Genomic DNA, 13,501 nt, shown 5'->3' with positions numbered 1-13,501 from the left:
GGTTGGGGTCAGTTCATCACATGTTGTTTCTGCTGCTCCTTCCTCCCCAGGAGGAGGACTCCTCACTGTTCCCCTGCTCCACCGTGGGTTCCATCCCACAGGAGACAGTCCTTCATGAACTTCTCCAACATGAGCCCTTTCCATGAGCTACAGTTCTCCACGAACTGCTCCAGCGTGGGTCCCCAACAGGGTCACAAGTCCTGCCAGAAAACCTGCTCCAGGGGGAGATCCCAGCCACTGTCGCTGATGGGCTTGGCCTTGGCCAGCGGCAGGTCCGGCTTGGAGCCGGCTGGCATTGGCTCTGCCGGAGATGGGGGAAGCTTTTAGCAGCTTCTCAGAGAATCCACCCCTGTAACCCCCCTGCTACCACACAAACCCAATACATGTGGAAAATCACCACGCTCTGCCCTGCTATAGGTTGCATTTTGGCAGCTTCTGGAGCAGGACTTGATGCCTAGGCATGGCTGGGTATCACCATCCGACAATGTCTTGGGTGCCAGAGACACCAAGAGGGGACTGGCAGATATGATATAGGGCCTCGGGGAGTCTTTCCAGGTCTGCAGAGGGTGACCCTAGGAGAGATTTAAGTATCATGTTGTATTGAGTTTGTATGGCAAGGTTTTGGTAGCTGGGGGGGGGGGGCTACAGGGGTGGCTTCTGTGAGAAGCTGCTAGAAGCTTCCCCCATGGAAAAATCCACTACCACCTCTTTCAGCCTCTGTAAGCTGGAGTCCAGTGCTGCTGAGGGTTAAGGTTGCTGCTCCATGGCATGGGAAGGAAGAGCAGCACAGGGATAGAGGCAGTCTGGGGGCGAAGGCAGGCTCCTGCCCCAATCTACAGCCCTGTACAGGGGTGAGCGTCCAGCAGAGACCACGAGGAGTCCTCCTTGCTGCTGTCTCTGCAGAGCCAGTGCTGCTGGGGGAAGAGTCTCTGCATCAGCCACCCAATTGCCTCCTATGTCCCAATTTTGGCACCTGACGTCCCTAGGGTAATAAGGGTCTGTTGGAGTCTGGACTTTTCTTTCAATACCTTTGTAAATGGTGAAGTTGAATTAAGAAAAGAAAGCCTGCTTAGCTTCATCGATTTGGTTTAAACCTGGAAATCACGAACATAGATTTTTGTCTTCTGACTTGTTAAATAGGAACAACTGATTAGAAAGCATGAAGGCACGATGAACAGGAGTCTGGTTTTCAGAGTTGCTTTACAAAGCCGATTTTTGCTGTAAGGGCTAAATTCTGAATAGCTAGTGTAGCTTGACTCAAGAATATTGATGATGGCAATATTCTTGTTGGAGTTTGTCTGAACTGAGAATGAGAATATCCTGCTGGGTCTGTAGGGGGATCATGTGTTGAAAATATGGGCTCTTTCTTGTTATTTTACATGTTGGATCATGAACCTTATGTAGAAAGCACAAGGGAACAATTTGACAGAGGGACATTAATCATACTCTGACATTCCCGATGAGGCAGCGATCAGTGTCAGGAAGAAGGATGCCCTGCAAGATGGAGCAGAAAAGAACCTGCCACCTTGGGAAAAGAAAACCCATGGTCAAACTCAAGGTGTGAACAAGAGCAACAGGAGAACACTGCCCAACATCACAAAAACCTCTCTCTGACCACAGCCTTGGCTCTGCATGATGTGCTGTCTGAAAGACTCAGGTTTTAATTTGAAGAGATAAGCATGTTTAAGCAGAAGGCAGCACACACAGCAATTCAGTTTGTTTCACAGGACAGACATATTTGACAATGTGTTCTTAAAAACACATTTTTCCCCTTAGTAATATGAGGGATAGTTTTTGTCCAAGTCTGAAATGACTGTCATTGCAAGAACTTCTTCAGCACTTTCTTCACGGGATTTCAGTTTAACTTTGAGTCTTATTTTTGTGGTTAATTGTGAGGTCTGTAATTTCTACTAAGCAACTTTCCCCTACAAGTGAAAATCTCACTTTTCCTTGGCTGCTGTATTCATCTCTGATGTATGTATATTTCCAAGTTATTGTACCCATACTTACTTATGAACAACTATTACACTTTCTCAAGTTCTGCTGAATCTTTTTCGTGTAAAATGTCCGCCCTTTCTTGATGAAGCTAGCACAGCCTTCAGACCCCATTGACATTAATGATGACCCTAAAGAATGGGAGTAACCACTTTCAGCGTCCCCAGGATCTGCTCATGACATTGCATACTCACCTGTGATAGTCCCAGCTCAATAGCTTGTGCAGTCCCTATTGGGAAACCCAGCAGGCTTGTCTCCAGCCACCAGCATCCCAGGAGCTTATAATGCCAAAGCCTCACAACACTGCTGGATACCAGGCAAGTGATACAGTTTTCTCTTATGGATGCTGAAAATAAATCTGGAGGAAATTCAGGGCTTGATTTCAGTAGGGTTCTGGTATTTGCACTCTGAATCCAAGTTAAGAGTAACAGCTGGTATGTAACAGCCCTGAAATTTTGTATTTCAGGGTGAAACCCAGTTAAAAAATAGCAGAACCTAAAGTGTAAGTTCAGAGGGTTGAACGATGATCCCACAATCTTCTTCTCAGCATTGTCTTGATAGAGAGCTCCCAGCACTTGCTACCCATCTGAGTGACTACGCACTCCTCTGGTGCTGGGACACAGGCTCCAGCAAACTCAGGACCATCCTGGGCTGAGGAGATCAGAACTGAGCAAGGTGGGAAAGCAAAGCTAACATGCTCCCCCTTCGCAAGACTTGACCTGTAGACCTGCTTAGACCATATCTCTAACGTGTTGTCTTCTACCTTTAATAGCCTGTGGGATGCTGTGGAGACCTCTCTCCATGAAAAACATTTGAAATGGTTGTCCTAAGCACTTTTTAGGTGAAAGTCTTAAGGATTAGAGGATGAAGTAAAAGAGGTAGGCTTTCTCAGCCTGAGGCTTTAAACCCACAATTTTCTCCTTCCAGGAAAATGCCCTGCTCTCTATATTGCATGCTGTGATGAGTGGTTTGGGATAAACCTGGCATTTTATGTGTCTCCTATAAAAAACTATGCCAGTGAGGAATAAAAATTTGCTTTTAAATATGCCAGAGCAAGTGCAGCACAAGAAAGACCATATCTCTGTGGTACAGGGGTTCATACACTCAGCAGGAGAGAGAAGGACTTCCAGATTTCAAAACTGATTCTTTATTGTGTTTGCTGAATGTTAAAGGCACAAACTGACCTGAGGACAGGATGTGTTCATGGTTCCAGGCTCCCAAGCCAGCAGCTATGAGTCTGTCATCTTGTCCCATTTACTATGATGTCCTTTATCTGCTTCCATTGCAATCCCTTGGGACTGACCAACGTGAATTCCTCTGACAACGGCACCCTTGGTGCTCCCAGAAGGAGAAAGCTACACACAAAGATTTGAACCGATCTGCTGAAAAGCAGAGGCACAGCACTGCTGTTTCACTTTCTGAACACTGACAGATATTTGCCACCAGCTCGCTGGCTGCAACCATGAGAGGCAACGTCATAGCCCGGGGGCTGGGTTTTGTGTACGCTGCAGACTCAGAGGGGAAATACCTGATCAAGTGAGAATGCCAAGCGTTTACTCAGTGGGTTGTGTCTGAGCAACCCAGACACTCTGCGTGTGTGTTGGTAACGCACCTGGCAGAGAGGAAAGCTGACGGAGGGCCTTGATCCACCAAAAACCTCAGAGGTTGCCCGCGGAGCGTGCAACAAATCATCAGTGATCGTCTCTGTTCAACCAGCCGCGGTTCTGGTGGGACGATGGACGCAGCCACCTCTTTCAGATGTGCCTCTACAGGCCCCGATCTGCTCTGGAGGTACCTTACAGAGCATGATCCCAAGTATGAAGGGAAGAAGAAACTCAAGATCTCGGGCAGAGAGTTGGTGTCGGTTCCTGCGCAGGTCTTTGGCTTGGACCAGCTGCAGGTCCTAGAGATGAGCCCAGAACGAGAGAGCTGCCTGAGGTACCGGATGGAGCTTCTCCCCCAAGAGATCGGCCGCCTGAGGAACCTAACCTGCCTCTATGTGGACTCCAACAACTTGAAGAAAATCCCTGCCGAAATTGGCACTTTGAGTCACTTGGAGAGGCTCACTCTGAGCAACAACAGCTTGAGCTCGCTGCCCCCAGAAATGGGGGCACTTCAAAGGCTGCACAGCCTCCACCTGGCCAACAACAGCCTCACCGAGCTGCCTGCGCCCCTCTGCCAGCTGAGGAGCCTCACCTTTCTGGATGTGAGTGACAACAAAATAGGCACAATCCCCTCCAGCATTCGGCATCTGGAGAAACTGGAAACATTGCTATTGCTCTTCAATTCGCTGGAGAGTCTGCCTGAGGAGGTCTGTCTTTTAAGGAAACTGCGCACCCTTTGGTTGGGAAACAACCATCTGCGGTCCCTTCCAGCAACCTTTGGGGAACTGGTGAACCTGGACTGGGGATACAACTACTGCTCATGCAATTTTGAGGGGAATCCACTGGAACGTCCTCCCCCTGAAGTCTGCAGCAGAGGCCCTGAAGAGATCAGAGACTATTTCTTGTCATTTCATAAGACTCAAGAGAAACTAGACAACTGCTGTCAGTCCTCTTGAAGTGACTGAGATGGATTTATTCTGTGCAAATAAAACTGCACAAGCAAAATGTGTTTCAGATGGAAAAGTCTGGTGAAATCACTCTGTGGAGCTCAAAAACTTCCTCTCTGCTGTAAGGCGATTTCTCTGGCAGTCTTTTTTTTTGACAGTGGCATTGAACAGTGGTGTATACCTTTCAAAAATTCATTCAGGCACAGGTATAATCTTTTTGTTATTTATAGTTGCGTAGACATATCTCAGGAGATGTTGCAGCCAAACATCCAGTCTGGGAGGATAGAGTCAGGTAAACAACTAGTGGTATGTAAATAGCAATAATTCGTACTATTTGTTTGCACACTGCGTCAGTGCTTGAGTCTGGGCTTGAAGTAAGTGCAGGCTGAGATTTCTGGAAGCATTTAAGGCCATACTGACTTGTGGATTTGGCTTTGCTTCAGGTAGCCCAAAATCTCATTACTTTCCACGGTATTTTACATCCAACACACAGGTTGTGTCGGCTCAGGCTTCCATCTGGCTCTGGATAAGAACCAACCTGTGTCCAGGTCCCACAAGGTATCATGCAAGTGATGTCTCCATTGCTTTGGCAGGACATAGCGTATTTCTTACCCTGCTTCTCCTGAAGAGCAGTTTCAGTGCAGGGCTGTCACATGCTCTGAAGGCAGCACGGACCTAGAGTTGATGTGCCAGTCTGTCCAGAGCAGACCTCAGTGATATTGCTCTGTGGAGCTTGGTGATGCACAGGGTAGCCCAGATTTAGAGCATGCAGCACTAGCAAAAAGAGTTTCCACTTCTACCGAGGCTGGGAAAGTGTTCAGAGACATTAAAACATGAGTATGTAACCTTTCTGCAAGGGAATGTTTCTGAGAATTCCTGTCTCTAATCATAAAAGGCTTCATCAGTGTTACATTATGGAAATTTGGTGAGACTCCTTTCTGTTTCATTTTGCTCTCTTTTCCCCTTAGCCTTCAATCAGCATTTTCCTCCCACCTCTTCTTAGCTTTGTTCTTTGTGGGTGTTTTCTCTGTGGCTACTCCCTCTGACATTATCTTTGTGCTTCATTATTTTCTCATCAAAAGCCTCTCCTGCCCTTATAAATGCCTTTCTTTGCCCTCTGTCTCCTTTGTTTCCTATTTCTCCTTTGGCCAACATAGAGAAAGCTGCAGCTTTCTGTCTTTCCTGGAAAGAAGGGCTGAGTCAGGCTGCTTGGAGCTGGACATGTTCTTCCAGAGTTCACAAAGGGAGAGAGAAAGGGCTTGAGACATTGATACATGGACCATTAAGTTTCTTGTTCAGTCATTTTCTTCTGCTCGTAGCAAAGATCAGCTCAAGGAGAATAAGAGATCAGAATCAATGCTGAAATTTTACTGGGTGACAAAAGCACAACTCCAGATATTCTTAGCATGAACTGATTTTTACACTGCTCTGTCCCTGAGTCTGTCCCTGATCTCTGTGAAGCTTTCAAACCAGCTGTCGCTTTTTGGTGGTACAGTAACCAGATACAGCATAGAAGTAGTATATCACACAGTGATAAAGCAATGCATGGCAGTAATGGGCATGCAATAACATCACACCAGTTTGTTCAGTTTTCCTGCAGCTGATTATTTCTAAGATGTGTGACGCAAGAAAGAGAGGAGTAAAGGGACCGTGGTGCCTTGCTCACTTGGCTCTTTCTGGGCCAGCATGGAGAATCGGAGATGAAGGAGCAGGACAATGAACTGCAAGTCCTTTGCACGTGGTTGTTTTTCAGAGATTTGCAGCACGATAAGGGACTGTGTGTGAAGTGGCTCCTGAAGCTGGTGCTAGGTCAGACAGAGAGTGTATCAAGGTGGCAACATTAAAGGTGTTGAAGGACTGGGGATTTGGTCCTGTTTCTGCCATCGATCCATTCTCTGGACTCAAACAGGTCTGCTGTCTTAGTTCCCCATTCCTCCCACTCCATTCAGTATGCGCAGTCATCCTGCCTTTCTAAAGCTTGTCTAGTATAGGACATAAGTATAAAGGCAGTACTAGCAGTGGGACACAATTAAAGACAAGGTTATTCCCCTGTTTTGGGACATGTGCAGGAATTAAATTCTAGTAACTGTAGTCTTTTTTAAAGGCTTGTATCTAACACACCAAGTCCTTCCAGGGCATCATCTTAGACAAGTGGTAAGAGGGACAATTTCTCATGTCCCATGTCAAACTCTTCAGATTCTATCTTGCTGGTTTTCTTCTACATTGCACAGGGTTTGGGCTTGAGGATTCATTTCCAGTTTTGACTGCCTTTCCCTTCTGCTTCTTGGCCAGTGATTCCCAAAAGGCAAGCTGACTTTAGCTTGTTTGGGGAGTTTATAGCATCTCATAGCTTTCACTTTTGGTTTTGGGCAATAAGGTTTCACAGACTTAGTTTAACTAGTCCTCTCCCAAAAAACCACAGACATAATTTCTGAAGCCTGATTGTATCTGTTAATAATATACCTGTCATTCCTGGGAGTGAATGGAGCTAAAAAGGGGGTTAAAGGCTGCAAGAAAATGTAATCTTTAATAAATAGTGCCAATACCTTTACTGTAATTCTCCGGTCTGTTGGGATCAAGAGAAATTCTGAGAAATTAGTGCAAGTGAGGGCACCTTGACCATACCATCAAGCTGCTTGAGCACACTGAATATGTTATTCAGCTAGAAGAAATTCTGTCCTGACACCATGCTGTCTGCCACCTCTTCCTCTCCCTTTGTCCTGATTGCTTCCAAAATCCCACTTCACAAAGTGGAAACCTCAGTAGTGCATACGTGCTGCGGTATTCTGGCATCTGTGTTAGTGGCGTAGTTACACAGAGCAATAACTAGATCTTGGTGTTGTCATTAAAATGGCATTAAAATCTAATCTCAAACTGCTTATCCTGTATTTGTTGTACTATCTGTATTGTTGCTAAGCACCCTTCTTTGCCTGTGCTCATTAAAACTTGAAGTGTTAATATCAGGGAATGGCAAACTGCTAGGATATAGGCCCCTGGCGAAAAGACCTAGATATAATCCATACTCAGGGGCTGAGGGGGAGGAGGGAGAGGGGGGAATTGTTAAAGCTTACATTCAGCATTGACGGGACTTGTGCATGCATTTCCCTTCACCACATACTGTACTGCAAACTGGCATAGAAGAGCATTGTCCCCTGGAATTCCATAGGACTTTCATTTGAAAACTTTGAACTCCTGCAACAGAACAATAATCAAATGCAAAAGCAGTGAGTGAAAAAAGCTCCAAATAGAAATTCAGGAGAATAATATATATAAGGGCAGAGGACTCTTTAATTTAACATACAAATGCATAACACTTCACAGGCTGGTAGCTCAAGCCAGACAAGTTCTGACTACAGATAAGCTGCATATTTTTAATGCTGGAGAGTTCACCTGAGGATATGGCAGATTATCCACCACCTAAAGTCTGTAAAACCCACAGTCTAGCTCACCCAAATGTATGACTGTAACACTCTACCTTGTTTTATGCAAAGTGAAAGTTATAAAGGATCCTTCTGTCTTTAAAGTTTATGGCTACAATCTATGGCTACCATAAACCTAGAAGATTAGATCCCAACATTTACTGACTTCTCCCTCAGTTTGCCTCTGCATGAATTTCAGCTTTTTAGTCTCCAATGGCTATGAGCAATCCTTAAAAAATTGAAGGTCACCAAGCCAGGAGTGCTGATCAGAGGGCTGTTGTGTTCAGCGGTAGTGTCTCTGAGTTAGCAAAACAAAAATGAAGTGGCAGTTGCTGTTCTTCTCATACCTTTTGCAGTCAGCAGCAGATTTCTGGGCTCACAAACGGAAGACTGGTCCTGAATTCACTTTGAGTGGAGTTTAGCACCAACCACTTTTCCCAGTCTTTGAAAAGTCTTGCGGTTGATCAATCAAATGTATTGCATAGTAGCAGACATCAAAGGAAACACAACTTTGCAGACCCCCAGAAAAAAAAGTGTGACAAATAGTGTCCTACATATGATACAAAAGATGTGATATCTGAAAGGAGAGTGCTACCTAGTGAAAATGCAGTTGTTGGGGATGTATCCCTAGAGGTTTTCTCTGGGTTCCCTACACCAGGAGGGTATACATCCAAAAGCCCATCATCACTGAGGGAGGCCACTGTTCCTTCTAGCTGGATGGACCCCAATGCCACCTGCCTCTCTGTCTTCATCTGTGCTCTGTAGCCAGTCGTGGTTTAAGCCCAGCCAGCAGCAAAGCACCACGAGGCTGCTCACTCAGTCCTACCCCCAGTGGGACGGGGAGGAGAAAATGTAAAGAAACGCTCGTGGGTCGAGACAAGGACAGGGAGGGATCACTCACCAGTTATGGTCATGGGCAAAAGACAGGCTCAACTTGGGGAAGAAACAAAATCAATTAATTTTACTACAAATCAGATCAAAACAAGGAAACTGAGAAGTAAAACCAAACCTTAGAACACCTTCCCCCCACCCCGCCCTCCTTCCCAGCTCAACTCCTCCCCTCAGTGGCACAGGGGGACGGGGAATGGGGGTTGGGGTCAGTTCCTCACACGCTGTCTCTGCCGCTCCTTCCTCCTCAGGGGGAGGAGGACTCCGCACTCAGCCCCTGCTTCACCGCGGGAGACAGTTCTCCATGAACTTCTCCAATGTGAGTCCTTCCCATGGGCTGCAGTCCTTCACGAGCTGCTCCAGCATGAGTCCTTTCCCCAGGCCTCAGTCCTTCAGTCCCAGCCTGCTCCAGGGCGGCCTTCCCCATGGAGCGGCGGCCATCTTGGGGGGCCTCCATCCCCCTGCTCCGGCGTGGGCTCCTCTCTCCCCGGGCTGCAGGTGGGCATCTGCTCCCCCGCTCCCCTCCGTGGGCTGGGGGGGGACAGCCTGCCCTCTGGTCTCACCATGGGCTGCGGGGGCATCCCCTCCTCCCCGCCTTCCTCACTGACCTCAGGATCTGCAGAGGGGTTCCTCTCACATCCCAATCCCCTCACTCACTGCAGGTTCCCCCTCTTAAATCTGTTCTCCCACAGGTGTTACCACCATCACTGATGTGCTCAGCCTCGGCCATCGGCGGGTCTGGACTTGGAGCCAGGGAAGGTTCTAGCAGCTTCTCACAGGAGACACTCCTGCGGCCCCTCCCCCACTACCAAAAACCCTGGGCCACACAAACCCAAAACAAGCCTCATCTCAGAACTTGATAGTCCGACTTCAGAAATGACATTTTTCTGGTGATGCAACACTAAATCAGTGCAAGAGGCTCAGGTCTGACATGAATCCATGGGATCGATAGGTTTAATTATCATTGATTGCATATGATCAGTCACTGTCAGAGGCACCAGATTCAACAGAACGTTTCCCTACACTTGAGCAATGGTACCATAGGAGAAACAAAGCAATCTATCATGAGCAAGTGCCATATCGTTCAGCACATCAAACTGCAATGAAAGCCTAAGTAGCATAGCTAATGAAGATCACTCTAAGCCATACAAAGAAAGGTTTTTAACTCCCCAGAGTGTTCTGCCTATGAACCATGAGACAGGTGGTAAATGGTGCTTAAATAAATATTACATCCAAGCCATGGATTTCTTATGTTTGTTAAAGATCTCAGCAGTCGTCAAGAAGCTTTTTATTTTTCAGCCATCCCAGGGAAACTATAAAATGTGTTGCCATTCTCACTGCCATGCAAACAAACTTTCCTTGAATGGTTCAGGCAGCAAGAAAATAACAAGAGAGGGAGAGACTGATGCCATGAGCAAAGCCCAGATGGAATAGCCGACACGTGAGTCTTTGTACTGAAACTCGCTGGGTTTTGCCAGACTTAAGTGTCTGACAGAGCCAGCCTGGAGCTCACTGCTGCTGAGACACCCAAAGTGATCCCACATCCAGTCATTTGGTGCATGAACCTTGTGAGGACTTGCATTTAGTAGGATGCAGTGACTCTCACATCAAAGGTATTGGTTCAGCTGGGGTCAGGCCATTAGCACAAAGTTATGTCTAAGGAGAAATCTTTCCAGTACTTTGCAAGTCTCACCGTTGAAAAGTTCAAATGGAAACTTCTTCCTGTAATGCCAGCTCTTTTTTTTTTTTTTGTTCCATTCCCTGGAGAATTAGTGTCACGTCTCTCATAGTGCTCTTCTCCTCCACTGGACTATTGCTACACATCTTTACTGAGCAGTCACATTCAGAACTGAATACAGTATGGCATCTGAAGTCTTTCTAGAGCCAAAGGAAGGACAACTGCATGTCTTAAAAGTTATAACCCTGTTTGTTCACCCTTGTATGGTGGTGATTTCTCTTTTTTCACAAGTAATTCAGCTTGTCATCTGCTGTGATACCACACTTTGCTACAGAGCTGCTGTTGGCAAATTTTGGTATTGGTGTATTTGTATAAGCCGAAGTTTGTAACCTTGCACTTGTCTCTGCTGAATTTCAGCTTTCCCTCTCCCACCCCAGACAGGTTATACAATTCTTCAAAATCATTCTGAATTCAAAACCTGTCCTCCTGTGCTTACAATGCCTCCAAGCTTTATGCCATCTGAAAATTTAATAACCATACTCTCTTTTCTATCTTCTAATTCATTAATGAAAACATATGCCAGGATTGGATCCAGAACAGACCTGGCTGAACTCCACTTTCTATATCCTTCCACTCTGACAAAGCACCACTGATAACCTTTCTGATACATTATCAAACCAGCTTTGCACCCAATCGATCATTGTCTCTTCTAGACCACGCTGCTGTGGCTTGCTTATGAGAATGTCGCATGCAACCATTTTGAAAACCTTAGTAATGGTAAGATTTGTGACAGCTACTTTTCCTTTATTCCTAAAGCCTGTTACATTGCTAAAAGTGGAGATTAGATCAGTTCAACACAATTTATTCTTGACAAATCCACATGGGCTACTTGTCCTTGCTGCTACATGAAGCAGCTGCTGCTGTGACTCGTTATCTTCCAGGTGCTTATGAAATGTGTATTTGTTCCAGAATTTTTGCAGGGCTTGAAGGCAGGTGAGGATCATTTCCCATCCCTCTCCCCCAACAAAACAAAAAAAACCCAAACCAAAACAAAAAAGCCTTTTAACTTTGACTGTATATTCCTTATAGCTACCATGACTTTTTGGCCTTGCACAGGCCTGGTGCTGTGTAAAATAGCTATCTTTAATGCAACAGCCACTTGCTGCTTCAGCCTCAGGAGAAAGATTCAGGGCTGGTCAGGGACCAGGACTCCAGTAGAGCCCAGTAGAGCACAAGCACATCCAAGCTGGAAGGATTTGGTAGGGTCTGTACCACGCATGTCCAGTCGTGACGTGCTGAGTGGCCCCATGGTGATAGTGGAGGGCTACAGCTCCTCTTGCAGTTTGAGAAATGCAGTTCAGAAACCTGTGGGAAAACACTGATTTCCATTTCCCTACTTGGTTGCTGTGCAGAGGACTTCAGCCTGGTCTCCATTCAGGGAAAAGGCAGTCACTGGGAGGGGGAAATGACACAAGTCTCAAGGTACCTGACCCATTTTAGTCTTGTCTTGCCAGCAGACAGGACCTTGGCTTTTCTTTCTGTGTCCTGTTTTCAAATAGATGTCCTTAATCCTATTTCTTAGACTCAGAATGGGCCTGAGTAGCATGCAGTTTCTAAGAAGGCAGCAGAAAACTGACAGTTTTGATCTTGCAATAACTGACTTCAGTAGCTCACAGTGTGCATCTGTGTGGGTTCCCTGGGCAGCTATGTCAACTAGAGGATTTCTGCACCCTTCGACTTGTAAAAAGGGTGTTTCAGATCAGCCCAGACATCTTTTGATCTAGATGAAAGGAAGATTCTTTTTTGTTCTCAACACTACCGCTGGCTGTTAGGGGGTTGGCCCTTTGCATTAGGTCTGTACGTTCACAGAAAGAATAGGAAAAAAAGTTAGCTCACATAGGCTAAATATCTGCCAGACTGATTGCTTCTGCATAGTTTTCACACATAAAATACTGTTGCACTTCAGCTATTTCTAAACACCCACACAGCAATAACAGCATGGTTCTGTGTCTGGTTACTATTTGCAAAGTTTCCTTTTCAGATGTAAAGCAGGCTTTATCCAGACTGAATAACTGTGATTTGTTCCTAGAGCACTAATAAACCTAAATTGTCCCTTATTCCTAATTTTTTTTTCAACTGTGAGGTTCAAGCACTTTGGTCATGCCGTTCAGTCCTTCTTCTAGTGTTTGGTGGTGTCAGGTTTGCACAACTGGGAAGAGTTGCACGACCTGTGGTACATGGGACTGAGAGGCAGAGCTTCTCTGTAGACCCCCTTTGAGCTAATGTCTATCAAAAGGCTACCTGCCCTTCCAAGAAGTTAGGCTTGATGACCCTGCTTGTTCCTTCCAGTTCTGTGCTCTTGTTTTTCCCTTTGCTTACTAGATGGTGTTGCTTGTTGGGAACGTGCTAAACTGATGCTCTGTATATCTAGATGGTTTCTGTTTGAAATGTTAAGGTTATTTTTCTCTAGCTTTTTATACTGTAGTTTGTACTGTACAGGCTGACACCAGTTCTGACACATTCTGTACAGTGATATAGACTAGGATTTTTTTGTTGTTGTTTCCTAGAAAACTTTTGATGATCTGACTGAATGAAATTAGAAAAGAAAATGAAAGAAGTTATATGATGCCATGGGTATGTGTGCATGTGGATTCTGCATCCTCCTTTAGCAGAGCCATTATGCGGATGGCCTGTACGGATCCCAGTTCCTCACCCTGTTTTAATATTCAAAGCACTTTACAGACTCTTCTGAGTGTCATTGTGTTCATGCCAGACCTTCAGATGTTTCTTCAGAAAGAAAGGATAATAAGGGACTGACATGATACAGGAAAACTAGCATTTGCTTTATTTGAACTAGGTAGGTTGTCACTGGAAACCGCTTGCATTTCAGACTGGTAGAAAGAGCCTAAGCCAAAATGATCTTTCTCCTCTCTAGAGAACAACACATAGGATATTTTACAGTTATTTTTC

The sequence above is a fragment of the Buteo buteo genome, chromosome 3 (genome assembly GCF_964188355.1).
Source record: "Buteo buteo chromosome 3, bButBut1.hap1.1, whole genome shotgun sequence".
In the NCBI taxonomy this organism is placed as follows: Eukaryota; Metazoa; Chordata; class Aves; order Accipitriformes; family Accipitridae; genus Buteo; species Buteo buteo.
Note: the sequence above shows the minus strand (reverse complement) of the source record.